Below are 13,184 nucleotides of genomic sequence, written 5' to 3' on the forward strand. Positions count from 1 at the left end.
ATTAGCCTTGAAGCCTGAAAGAAACCATTTTTTTCTGTATTTCAGTATTACAAATAAATAAAAAATAGTAATTCGCAAGGAGGTCTCTGTGTGCTGTAGTTTGTCTAATTAGATCTTGGGAAATTATACACACACATACACATGACGTTGAATATGCTGAGTATGGCTTAGTATTAGTCATAAATAATTTCCTTAAAGAATGCCTAACAAATAATGTAGCAAACAGTATAATAATGTTTTAATTTAGATTTGCTTGTCCTAATCCCTTAGTAAGGTTTGGTCTGGATTTGTTTTTGTTTGAGTAAATGAAAAAAGTAAAAGATACATAATAGCCAAATTGGGGGTGGAAACTTAGCTCACATGTGGCACAAGTTTTGTTTGGTTAAATATCTTCCCATAGGGCAGGGGTGTCAAGCTGCTGGCCCGCGGGCTGGTTTCATCATACCGAAGCTGTGCCCACCCCATTGCTGGCAATGCAAAAGGAGTCGCCATACGTCACGTCACATGATGTGGCAAGCTTGACACCTGTGCCATAGGGAATGAAAACAAAGCCAGAGTAGCAGGGACACCATACTTTATGGTCTCTCCTGTTATTACGTCTATGTTGGAAGGCCAGAAAGGAGTCAACCATTTCCTACCTGAATTGGATTGCATGTCAGATTGTGATTAAGGTAAGATCATTTAAGTTAATTAACGTGGGCTGTAATTAAAGAAGTCTACTTTGATCATAGTCCGAGTCCAGAGTCAGGTTCAGATGATACGTTAAGCCAGACCAAATGGCTTTGCATGTTGTGTGACCACACTAATTGATACTTCACCTTAATCAGATTGTTTCACTGAATAGCAGTGAAGTTAATTGAAGGACATCTGTAAGAAAACAGGTGGTGTTTAAAAATATGCTAAAATGAAAAGTCTAATTAAAGGATTGATAACAGGATTCAGCTGAGCATTTTTAAACTGACAGAAAATGAGAGAGGAAGTCTTTAGATTACTGTTTAATAGTCCTTTTCTAACAAATTCTATGTTTATTTGGAAAAACCTCGCAAAAAAAGAGAAAACCTTTCTCTGTCCTCTGTCCTCCCCTCTTAATATGTGCATATTTTCTCTTATTTTGCACTGAAAGTTTATACTGAGTGTGACCTTCTGTTCTATAGTGCTGGCCTCCACAGTTCCCCCCCAAAGCTGCTGTTTTATATTTAGTGTGTCAGAAGGTGACATGTCTTAAAGTAACAAGAAATGATTACCTCAATTTACTTTTTCTTCTTGCTTGTACCACTTTTTCAAGTGTGGCTCCTGGTACACCACTGAAAGATTAAGTGCTGCCCTTAGCCTGAAATAATTTGTATACCCATGTACTATAGAGCTATTAAATATTATTGGAAAATGCTGTTGTCTCTGTTTTCCGCTTAGCATCAGTGCCACTAGCCAATACAGTACAAGAATGTCACTTAGTAAATAGCAAATTGAAGCTGTTTGCTTTTTTCTTTCCTTGGTTCATTTCTACATTTTCTGTTGAGGACAAATCTCTTTGCAGTCTTTTTTGATGGCAACATTCCACAGATAGACCTGAGCCTTGGAATTTAGAACCCTGGTATGTACATGACTTTAGTCCTTCTGGTAGCAGCAGATTGGTTTTCATGTATCTTTGACCTTCAAAAAAATCCACCTTTTATTGTCATTTATATGCCTTCTGCACTGTTACAATAGTTGTTACAGCAACTATTCTAGTCATCTAACATGTTCTGCTGATTTTAATATGTTCTCCGATTCTCTTTGTCCAATTCTTCCTACCCCTCAATGTTTACCGATGTTGACTGCTACAGTAATCTAGACTTACTCTTGAAGATGGGAGGAGACATAGACACAGTAAAATGTTTCCCTTAATTATGATGACTTTTGGGGGCTTTTTCTTTCTATTTTTCCTTCATCCACTTTTGAATTACTGTTTTTTTCATAATTATTTTTTTTCTAGTGCAAATGTGTTTTGTGTGTATTATTTACATCAACATATTTTGCTAGCATTTCTTCTTGTGATCCTTTGTTACTCTTGCAGATATGTGTTTGAATAAGAGCCTTTTCCCCCCTCCCCTTTCCTTTTTTAAAAAATCCTCCCTGCTCCATCCTGCAGTGAAGTCACAATCCAGTGTTTGTAGACTTCGTGTGATGTCACAGAATCAGTCTTGTGACTTCACTTGCAGTCTCAAACAGAAGGTGCAAGACGGTTTAGAAGAGAGGGGAGGAAAAAAAAAAAGCACGTCTTCCTTTGCCCTCACTCTCTTCCGTCGTAAATCCAGGAGCTGAGATAAATCGGGTGGGGAGAAGCAGCAGGAAAAACAGCTGAGAATGATGCCTGAAAACAGGTACAGTAGAACTGGTTTTACGTTCGGCTTCTGGTTGGAAGTTCCAGTTGCCCCGCAGAGGCCAGATTTTGCAGACCATGCGCACGTGGGGGAGGGGGGTGGTGCTGCTGGGGGTAATGTGTGTGTGTGTGCGCGCGTGTCACCCAGTGACGCTCTGGCTGTACGGTGCCATCGGCTGCAGGGTGTTTGTGTGTGTGTGAGAGAGAGAGAGAGAGAGAGAGAGTGCGCGCACGGGGAAGAAGGCAGTGAGCGATGGCAGGCGAGCGAGCCGCTTTAGACCATTTCTCAGAAGCAGGCAGCTAGCGTCCTATTGGGCTGGCCGCGACGAGCCTCCTCCTTGTCCGTTGCAAAAGGCCGCAGCTGCTCGCTGCAGTCTGTCTTGCGGCTTTGCGCATGTGACAAAAATGGGTTATTGCGCTTGGGCGCCTCTTAGGTTGATGTCGTATTTTCTGTTTTACTTTTGCTTTGCAGGCTACTTAGGGCCAGGGTGGCAACAATTTGCCAAAAGCAAAGAGAACACAGGGAAAGAGAGGGGGTCATATTCCTCAAATCTTCGGTTTGGGGAGAGGGGGGTGATGATTTGGGTGTGTGTGTGTGTGTGTCTGTGTGTGTGATGATTCTTTGGCGATAAAGCAAAAAAAAACCAACACCATTCGTTCTCCATCTTTTGACTGACGACATTATAATAGCAATGCGGATGCATTAGCAGCAGCGGCAACTGCCATCAAGGCACATTCGGTTTCCCTCCCCTGCCGGCGGGTGCGTTTGCTTAAGCTTTCACCGCCCCTCCTCGTTTTTAGCTCCGTTTTTTGTCATTTGTAACAAGAAGAGGTTTGGATTTGCACGGACAGCAGATGGGTGGCTTACCCTGAGCGTTCTAGTAATAACCAGACTCAGATAAGAGAATCAAACCACAGGCATTTAAGGGACACAGCAAGGTGTGTGTGCGTGTGCGTGTGTGTGTTCTTTTGGGGTTGCCTAGAAAAAAACCGTCATTTTCTATTACCATTTTGTGCTTTGCTTGAGAAAGACGGAGAGGGAGCACAAGGCGGAAGGATGCGCTACGTTCTTTTATCTCTCCGCATCTGCTAAAGGCATGGCTCCGGAGGAAGGATTTTAAAGGCTAGTGTTTCAGTGAAGGGGGCTCTCCTGAAGAGGACCCTGTCCTTTCTTAACATCTAGGAAGGTGTTTACTGATAAAAAAAAATAGTCGTGTTGTTGATTTTCATACTAATCTGTCAATATTTTGTGCTTTATCTTCATAACATCCAGAAAGTCACTCTGTCCTTTTGTTTGCTTCCTGGTAACAGGCCATAGGGACGCGGTGGCTCAGTGGGTTAGGACGCTGAGCTTGTCGATCGGAAGGTCGGCAGTTTGGCGGGTCGAATCCCGAGTGCCGCATAACAGAGTGAGCGCCTGTTACTCGTCCCAGCTTCTGCCAACCTAGCAGTTCGAATGCAAGTAGAAAAATAGGGACCACTGCGGTGGGAAGGTAACAGCGTTCCGTGCGCCTTTGGCGTCTAGTCATGCCGGCCACATGACCACGGAGACGTCCTCGGACAAGCGCTGGCTCTTCGGCTTTGAAACGGAGATGAGCACCGGCCCCTAGAGTCGGAAACGACTAGCACGCATGTGCGGGGGAACCTTTACCTTTACCTTTACCTTTAACAGGCCAAAAAAGAAAAAAGAAAAAAGAAAAAATAGGATAGCAGCTGGGATGACTTTGGTTTTAACTAGATTGAAGTGAGATCCTCCAGGATAACTGATTTCTGGCTGTCCTTACTCTGCCACTTATTATTCTTCCTTTAATATTTTCTGCAATTTTGCCAGTATATTGAAGATTGATGCAGAAAGACAGCTTTGCCAGCATTGACCTGGTTTTTAAGGGCAAATAATATTCATTGCATAAACTTAACTCAAGGTAGTAATATTGATGATAGGGGATTCCAAATAAATAGAGAGGTCTTATGTGGATCCCAGACTTGCCTGGAAGTTACTTTCAAACTGAGTCTAATTTTAGTTCCAAATGTATGAATGACAGAACAAGAGGCATTGTGGGGTAATGAAAACAGTGATTCTGAATTATGGGTTGCCTACATATTTTAGTCCAAAAGTGGAGCCATCATAATATAGTACTTGATACTATCATACTGAGTTAGTGCATTGTCATCTGAATCTCTCTGAATCATTACAGCAGAAAGATGGAGATGCAAGTTTTCTATGATAGCATATATTGTAAGTTAAATGTTATCTATCCTTTCAGACTTTAAACATCTTCCTTTAGAAACCCTTAAAGCAGGAATCCCCAATCTGTGGCCCACTATCAGGCCGTGGCCTAATTGCCATTAGGCTGCATGAGTGGCTGGCCAGTGCATGTTCACAACCCCACTCATGCGTGCCTTGTTGCAGGTGCTCGTGCCCGACTTGTGCGAGCCTCGTTGCAAGTGATTGTGGCCCCGCTCGCTCAAGCCTCATTGTGGGTGATTGCTGTCTCACGTGAGGTCCCATAAACATTGCAGGTGGGCGTGCATGCACACACACATGCACCTGCCCCATGCATAAAATCATCCTTCCCCCCCTCCCCTTGCTCCAGGCCACCAACCCAGAAAGGTTGACAAACTCTGCCCTAGATCAGGGCTTTTCAACCAGTGGTATGGGTACCACCTGTGGTACATTGGCACCTGGCAGGCGGCACACGACCATCCCAGAAAAGGGATAGTGGGGGAGGGAAATAAACTGAACCAGTGGCAGCACTGCACAAGCCTGAGCGAGAGATAGCTGGAGCTGCAGGGCTGTCAGGGCTCAGTGGAAGCACCAGGATCAGTGCCGCTTTCCAGCTGATCGGTGCTTCGGGGCTGTCAGGGATCAGTGGAAGCGCCAGGATCAGCGCCAGGCTCCAGCTGGAGCTCCGCCCTGATCCTGGAGCTTCTGAGCCTAGAAGAAGCACCGATCAGCTAGAATATTGCAGCATCTCCAAGGTCTTGTGATTTACATTCAGATGCTGGGCAACTGATTCATATTTATGATGGTCACAGTGTCCCAGGGTCATGTGAAGTGACCAAAACCTGCTGCAATCACCCAGCAGATGGGGGGGGAATAAAAACCAAACTCCCACCCTCCACCCCTGCTGCCACTCCTCAACAGAAATGCTCACAACAATGAAAACCTCGGACAGGAGGAAGAGCGCGGCCGGGCGGGCTGGCAGGTGTCTTGCTCGGCTGTGGCTTGGGGGGCTTAGTACTCCTGCCGAAAGTTCCAACCATTGCAACCTCTTGTGGTCATGTGATTGAAGTTTGGGCACTTGGCAGTGTGCCTGTCTTTACAACAGGGGTGTCAAACTGCCAGCCCACTGGCCAGATGCATCATGGCAAAACCGCGCCCACCCCATTGCCAGCAATGGAAAAAACGTTGCGATACGTCACAAAACGTCATGTGATGTTGCTAGTTTGACACCCCTGCTTTACAACAATGAGGATTGCAACACACACACACACACACACACACACTGCAGCATGGGTCAGGAGGCCTCAACCGGGTAAGCCCAATGGTGCACAAAAACCTGCTGCAAGCCAGAAATCCTCAGCCAGCTAAGTCCAGTAGCATGTGGGCCTCCTGCCTCTCCACTACTACTCACATGAACTTTTAATGTCATAACTTGTCGACAGACTTAAACATAGTCCCAACTGGGAAACTGTGGTGATCCTAGCCCAAGCCAAGTCCAAAAATGCTATGTAATTTCTAGAAGCCTGGTACTCTTACAAATTAGCCATCACTAGACACATAGACATAATACCTAGATATTATGCAAAAGAGACAATCAACAAGCCAAAAAGGAAACAAAAAGATCAAAACACCTCCCCACCAGCAGTCAGCACCCATATGAACATAAATTAACACCAAGATTAACATCAGGCCAACAGTCAAGAAGTAAACAATAGCTCAATCAAGGAATTGCCAAACAAGTTAACAATAAACAGCCCAACCAAAGAACCTCCAAGATCACTGCCACCCAACACTCACAGGGCAAGCCACTAGAATATAAACTGAGAGTAAACCCCACTCCTTACTACCAGGTTTCCCCGAAAATAAGCTAGGCTTATTTTCGGGGTAGGCCTTACTTTTGGGGAAACGGTAGCATTGAGATGTTACCTACTTTGGGTAATGAAACATCGGCAAGAAAACAACCAAACTGAAGAGAGCACCCAGGACCCATCATTCCCATGAAGCCTGGCCTACTCCCTCCCCCACCACCACTTGCCCCTCTGCTCCACCATACCCAAGCAGGTAACCTTTTTATGCAGCTGCTAACAAGTTCACGCAGCCAATGCAAGACTCAGCTAGAAAGCTACAAAGGCAAATCTATATTTAAATAATATATCTAAAATATATCTAACAAACCAAGAGAATGTATTATTTTCCCATATTAGCTTTACAAAAGAGGTGGTTAAAGGTTTAAAGAATTTTGTCAGAAAGGACGAAGAAAAAATGAAAAGAAATTAAGTTCTAGGACATTATTTGAAAGAAGTTCAAAATTGTTACAGAGGAAGGAATATAAGGTTGGTTTATTTGTTTGTAGTTAAAATAGATGTAGCTTTAATGGAGTTTGCTGACATAAAGACTGAAACAACAAAGCTTTTAAAGATTTGTTTATAGATAAGGGATGGAATACGGGAGGAGGATATAATTTGTTGCATTTTAAAAGGAAATAATGAGTTACTAAAATGTTTATACTTGTGATGAAGAAGGAAGTAATTTCTTTGTCTTTTGTTTTTCTTTAGTATATTCTTATTTTCTGTTTTACTTACTTTTTTCTTTTCTGTACCTTGTGTTTTTCTTTTTTCCTCTTCATTTTATATTTGTATTGTAATGGTGATTTTTAATAAAATTACTATTAAAAAGTTCCAGTAGATTAGTTAGACAAAACTTTCCCTTAGTGCAGCCATATTGAGTATGTCAGAGCAAGGTCTGGATCTCCAAATTTTGGGTAATATTACATTTTATAAAAGTTTCCACTTTCTTCCTCAGGACAAATCTTAAACTGAAGGGCCCTGTAATTTCCCAGATCTCCCTGTGAGCCATTCTGAAATTGGCGTTATGCCTGTCACCTTCCAGTCCTCAACTTCAAAGGTGGAGGGTAGAGGCAGACTACCTATTCTAGTTAGGAGTACACAATGTTAGCTTTAATGGGTGGATGCCATCAGGGTCTGGTGATTGGTTGATGCCCAGTTTTGTCAATAAGGCCTAGTACTTTTCTCGTCACCATTATATGGCTCAGGGATCTGCCCCAATTTTTCTCCTGTGAAGAAAGAAATGAGGAATTTGTTCAGCTTCTCTGCAATTTCCTTTTCTCCTCTTAACATGCCCTTGACTCCATCCAGAAAACCAATGATCTCCCTGACAGGTTGCTGCTTCTAATGTATTTGAAAAATCTTTTATCATCCATCTTCACAGCATGGATTTTCTTTTTGCCTCCCTTGCGAACTCTGTGCATTTATTTGGCCAGAGTTTATGTTTCCTTTTGTGTTCTTCATTAGACCGGGCTTTCTACTTTCTTAATGTATGTGGAGATTCTCAACCATTCACATCATGGTTGTCCGAAAAGTGCTTTTCAAAAGACAACTTGACTTTCTTGGTTTTTTTCCTTGAAAATGTTTCACTTCTCATCCAAAAAGGTGAGAACTGAAGAGGCTTCAGTTTTCAGCAGTCCAGTTGCCTTTTGAAAAGCACTTTTGCCACACTTTCTTAATGCTTTCTTTTGCAATGCTGGTAAACCATGCAGGCCTCTTCTTGGACTTTGGGGCTATTTTCCTAAAAAAAAACCAAAAAAACCCCAACCCGCTATTATTGTGGTTTTAAACCACAGTAAAGGTTATGGAATGAGTTTGCACTTTCAACCTTTCCTTTGATTTTTCTTTTTTACTAGTCTTCTTGATGTTGTTCTGAACCAGCCTGCTACCGGCCTTGCAATAAGGCAAACCCCTGTTCAAACAGTAGAGACTGGAGAGCGTCTAAGGCTGGAAAGCGTCTGCCAAGATTTATTACTCAAACAACAGAACAAGAAACAAAAACACTGGAACTTGAATCCTCAAACGGAAGGGTTGCTTTCAGCAACCAGCCCTTCCCCAAACACTCCTTTTATTTAGAGTTCAGGGCGTGGCCTCCCTGTGCCTCCTCCCGAGGAGTCCCACAGCCTTTCTCTGTTTGTTCCTGCTCGACTGCCTCCTGCGTCGGGCGTCCTTGAACAGGGCCAGCTGTGGGTCATCATCCTCCGCACTATCGGGCTCACGCAGCTGAGAAGAGGGCCCCGGCTGGGGGCTCTGCGAAGCCTCCAAGCCATCATCAGCCAGTTCGTCTTCCACACCCTCCTCCTCCCCCTCATCTGAGTCATCCGAGACATCTGAGCCGGCTGCCGGACCCACAGGCTGGCCCTGAGTCACAACAGATGTTGAGGTTCCCTTTTTTGAAGTCAAATAATAACTATGTGGAACGTGTATAGGTTATTGCTTCTTTGTATATTAATTTTATTGCATCATGATTACTATTCCCAATTAGATGGACTACATAAATATCCTACAACCAACTGGTCCAGTGCAGTCATTTATAGTATCTTTAGAATTTTACTTGTCAAGGTTTAAATATATATTCACTCAGTCAATTGGGTACCGTATATACTTGAGTATAAGCCGACTCGAGTATAAGCCGAGACCCCCAATTTCACCCCCAAAAACTGGGAAAAGTTGTTGACTCGAGTATAAGCCGATCCGCCGTTCTGCATGCCTCGGAGGCTGGATCCGCGCTCTGCAAGCCTCTGGGATCCTGGGAGGCCTAATGCAAGCACCAGCCCGCCTGCCTCAGGTCTCCCCCACCCCCAGATACTGGGCTTCAGCACAGCTGGCTGTCTTGCCAAAGAGAAACATCTGGGAAGGAAAACCCTGTCTTACCTCTTTCCCAATTCTGCCTCTGCCCTTCCTCCTACCAAGGTGTTCTGGGACTAGTTCCCTAGCCTTTTGGAGCTTTTGGTGTTCGCCCATCAGCTGTCTACGGGGAGGCAACAAAGCTGCCTCTCTAGGCTTTGAGAAAAGGCCCCTTGCACAAAAGGCAGCTTCAGGACGAGCTTCCAAAAACCCTTTCCTTCCTTAACGCCCTCCCCACCTTCCCCCAGAAAGCCATATTTCTTTTTTTTTTATTGAAATTTTTTATTGAAGTTACAATATTATCCCCTCCCCAACCCACCCCAGAACCCCTCCCCCTCCCCCATATTTCTTCAATAACAAAAACATAAAAAGCTGGTTGGGATGTACTCGCTGATTTCCCCCCCCCCTTTTTTTTAGATGCTAAAACTAAACTCTCCCTCTGCCTTCCAACCAATATCCCTTTTTAAAATCTTACCTTGGCTCCAGATGGAAGAGTAGAGGAACTAAGCTAGTAAGGAGAGAATTTTTTTCTGCAACTTTTTACTCCTGAAGTAGTAGTAGTAGTAATAGTAGTAGTAGGAATAATAATAATAAATCCCTAAAAGTTGTGCCAGAAAATGGAGGACGCTGGGTCTTTGCAAGTTTTAGCTGTCTGTCAGACTGCCTGAAAAGGGCGGCCTTCAGGCAGCCAGGCGGACAGCTAAAGCTTGCAAAGACCCAGCGTCCTCCATTTTCTGGCATAACCTTCGGAGATTACTTTAAAAAAAAACAACAAAAAAAACCTTCAGAGGAAAAACAGCTGCAGAAACATTTTGTCTCCTTGCTGGCTTGGTTCATCTACTCTTCAGCCAGGAGGGAGTCCAAGGCCTAGAGAAGGAGAGCTTTGCAGCATCCCTATGGACAGCTGATGGGCAGACAGCTGAAAGAAGCAGGCAGGCAGGGCGCGGAGGAACGGAGACCTGCAGGTCTCGGACTGCGGTGGCTTGGGAGAGGTGCGCGCGATCCCGGAAGCACCAAAGCCTCGGCCGCGCACAAGTCCTCGGTAAGTTTTTTTGTTGACTGGAGTATAAGCCGAAGTGGAATTTTTCAGCCCAAAAAGTGGGCTGAAAAATTCGGCTTATACTCAAGTATATACGGTAATTGAAATCTAGAATTACAAGTCATGTTTTTGGGGATGCTTCTCTGATTTCCTTCTTCATTTCCAGATCTTATTGAACATCTTGGTTAGGGGACAATCATACAACCCCAGTGTTAAGCCTATTTTCTGACTTGAGGTTTCTACCCAGAGCAATTCCACAATTGGTGTGCTCTAAGGAATTAACCGTAGCTTTCAAACTAGTGGCTGAATTTCTCCAATAGACCGAGCCAAAATCAAACAAATCTTCTAATAGCACAGTGTATGAACCCATCTTCCTTTTAATTAATCATATGGGAAAGTAGAAAGACGTTTGGAGTTCTCTTCTCAGTAATAAATGTTGTAACTTTAAAAAAATGCTTTGCTGTTGCAGACCTAATTAAACAGTAGCATTTTGAGTTCTTAGCTAGTGTACCAGAATTATAGAACACAGCATTGTATCAGTTTAAGTGCATGTTGAAGACAGCTAGGTCTTTTCCACAATGTTAGGAAGCTTTGTTAGTGCAAAATGTTTCAGTTAACATAAATTCTATGACTACAACTGTTCAAGTCTCCATAATAAATTTAAGTTTAGTCACAACCTATCTCATTTAAGTCAATGGAAAAGAGATGGTTGAAAAAACTCATGGAATTGCCTGTTTATTTTATTAGGAGATTTTTAAATTTTAAAAGTTCCATTACTTTTTTACAGGCTTAGAGCTCTTCTTCATAGCAATGTTAATGTGTTTTTCTCCCAACCTCTGAGTCAGGAAGAGTATAGCCCAGGGGTAGGCAACCTTGGTTCTGGGACTTGAAGTCCACGAGTCATAAAAGAGCCAAGGTTCCCTACCCCTGGTATAGCCACATAAATTGTGCTGCCCCCATAGTCTGCTATTGTATACAGGTAGTCCTCAACTTACAACCGTAATGGAGCCTGCCTATCACAGTCATAAAACTGATCACCCACATGACTAAATACAATCTTATGATTTTTTTGTGGCAATAGTTAAGTAAACAGAATGGTCACTATCGGCCAGTTTTGCCAAAAAACTGAGGTAAATGCTGGTTTTCAGCAAAAACATCAAAACCAGGTTCATGTCACTTTGGGATGCTGCAAACGGCTGTAAATGTGGACTGGTTGCCAAGTGTCCAAAGTGCAATCATGTGACTGTGTGTGGGGGGGGGAGGGTGGCAGTCAGAACTTCAGAGTTGAGTGCTAAGTATCCACAAGGAGTTCCATTGTAATTTCAAAACAACCAGTCATGAGTTGAGGACTTAAGCAATATAGCCAGGGAGTGTTGGTGCCTTCAAAGTAATTGGGGGTGTGTGTGGGGGTGTTTTAGGGCAGCAATTAGGTGATTTCCTATTATTTTTTCCAATCATACCCAGTGTTACCTACCCTTAGGAAAACTAGCATCAACCACTTTCCTAGAGGTGGACAGGCAGGACAGCCATATTATTTTAGTTAGTCATTATTATTAATTACTTCATTCCTCTTCTAACAGGCTACCAATTTCATATGAGATCATTAGTCTATGAATATTTCATAAGTTATGCGTTTAGCAGGCATTTGGATTACAAGTGGGCCTTGACTTACAATCGGTCACTTAACGGAAGTTTGAAGTTATTGCAGACCCCCTAAAAGTTACTAACAACCCAGTCTTGAATTTATGGTTGCTGTAGTACCACCACATTCATTCACCCTTACAGCTGACCACAGAGATGCTGCAGCATCACTCTGCAACTATTTCTTTTCCCCACACACACCGGCTCCTGCTGGCCTTAGGCCTGATTCCTACCCCCACCAGGTCCTGCACACCCCTCCTAACTCAATTTTTGAAGAGCTCTGAAGCCTTCCATAGCAATGGAGTGGGTTGCTTTGTCATTTTGCTGTAGGGTGGGATTCTAGAATTGTGCTGTGCAGCCCAGGGATAGGCTGCTCCATTTTGTCATCTTAATGTGGTTGCACAGTGCTACAAAAGCTTTCTACAGCTTTTGGAAGCTTTCCTTATACTGTGCAACCTCCACTTTATGACCCGCATTTTGAATTGAATTGAATTGAATTGAATTTATTAAATTTATATGCCGCCCTTCTCCCTAAGGACTCAGGGCAGCTCACAACAATAAAAAGTTAAAAAACATAAAATACAAAATTTAAAAAAGAATTAAACCATAAATGTAATAAATACATACGGTAACAATTAACCCAATAAAACCAAATTTAAAACTATAGACAGTCCAGGCCCGATTGTTGGAACATCCATGTCTTCAGGTCACGGCGGAAGGACCGAAGGTCAGGGGCCATCTGCAGCTCCGGAGGCAACTCATTCCAGAGGGTCGGCACGCCCACAGAGAATGCTCTCCCCCTGGGGGCCACCAGCCAACATTGCTTAGCCAACGGAAGCCCGAGGAGGCTGACTCTGTGGGAGCAAACCGGGCGATGGGAGGTTGACAATGGCAGCAGGTGGTCTTGCAAGTACCCCGGGCCTAAGCCATGTAGGGCTTTAAAGGTAATTACCAGCACCTTGAATTGCACCCAGAGGGCAACCGGAAGCTAATGCAGCTCACGCAGGAGTGGTGTAACATGGGAGTATTGAGAAACTCCCATAAGCACCTGCGCGGCCGCATTCTGCACCAGCTGAAGCCTCCGGGTGCACGTCAAGGGCAGCCCCATGTAGAGAGCATTGCAGTAATCCAGGCGAGAAGTGACAAGGGCGTGGGTGACCATGCATAGGGCATCTTGGTCCAAAAAGGGGCGCAACTGGCGCACCAGGCGAACCTGTGCAAAGGACCCCT

General features: G+C 43.9%; 1 protein-coding gene across 1 annotated transcript in view; it reads left to right on the forward strand.

The window, feature by feature from the left end:
- The first annotated feature begins 1,821 nt into the window (after positions 1–1,821).
- Positions 1,822–13,184, forward strand: part of TCF20 (transcription factor 20) — an 85,928-nt gene continuing 74,565 nt past the window's right edge. Inside the window, exon 1 of the mRNA XM_081330503.1 lies at positions 1,822–2,360. The gene's annotated coding sequence lies outside the window, so the exon portion shown is untranslated. The remainder of the gene's footprint in view (positions 2,361–13,184) is intronic.

The sequence above is a fragment of the Vipera berus genome (assembly GCF_964194415.1).
Source record: "Vipera berus genome assembly, chromosome: 6".
NCBI classification, from domain to species: Eukaryota; Metazoa; Chordata; class Lepidosauria; order Squamata; family Viperidae; genus Vipera; species Vipera berus.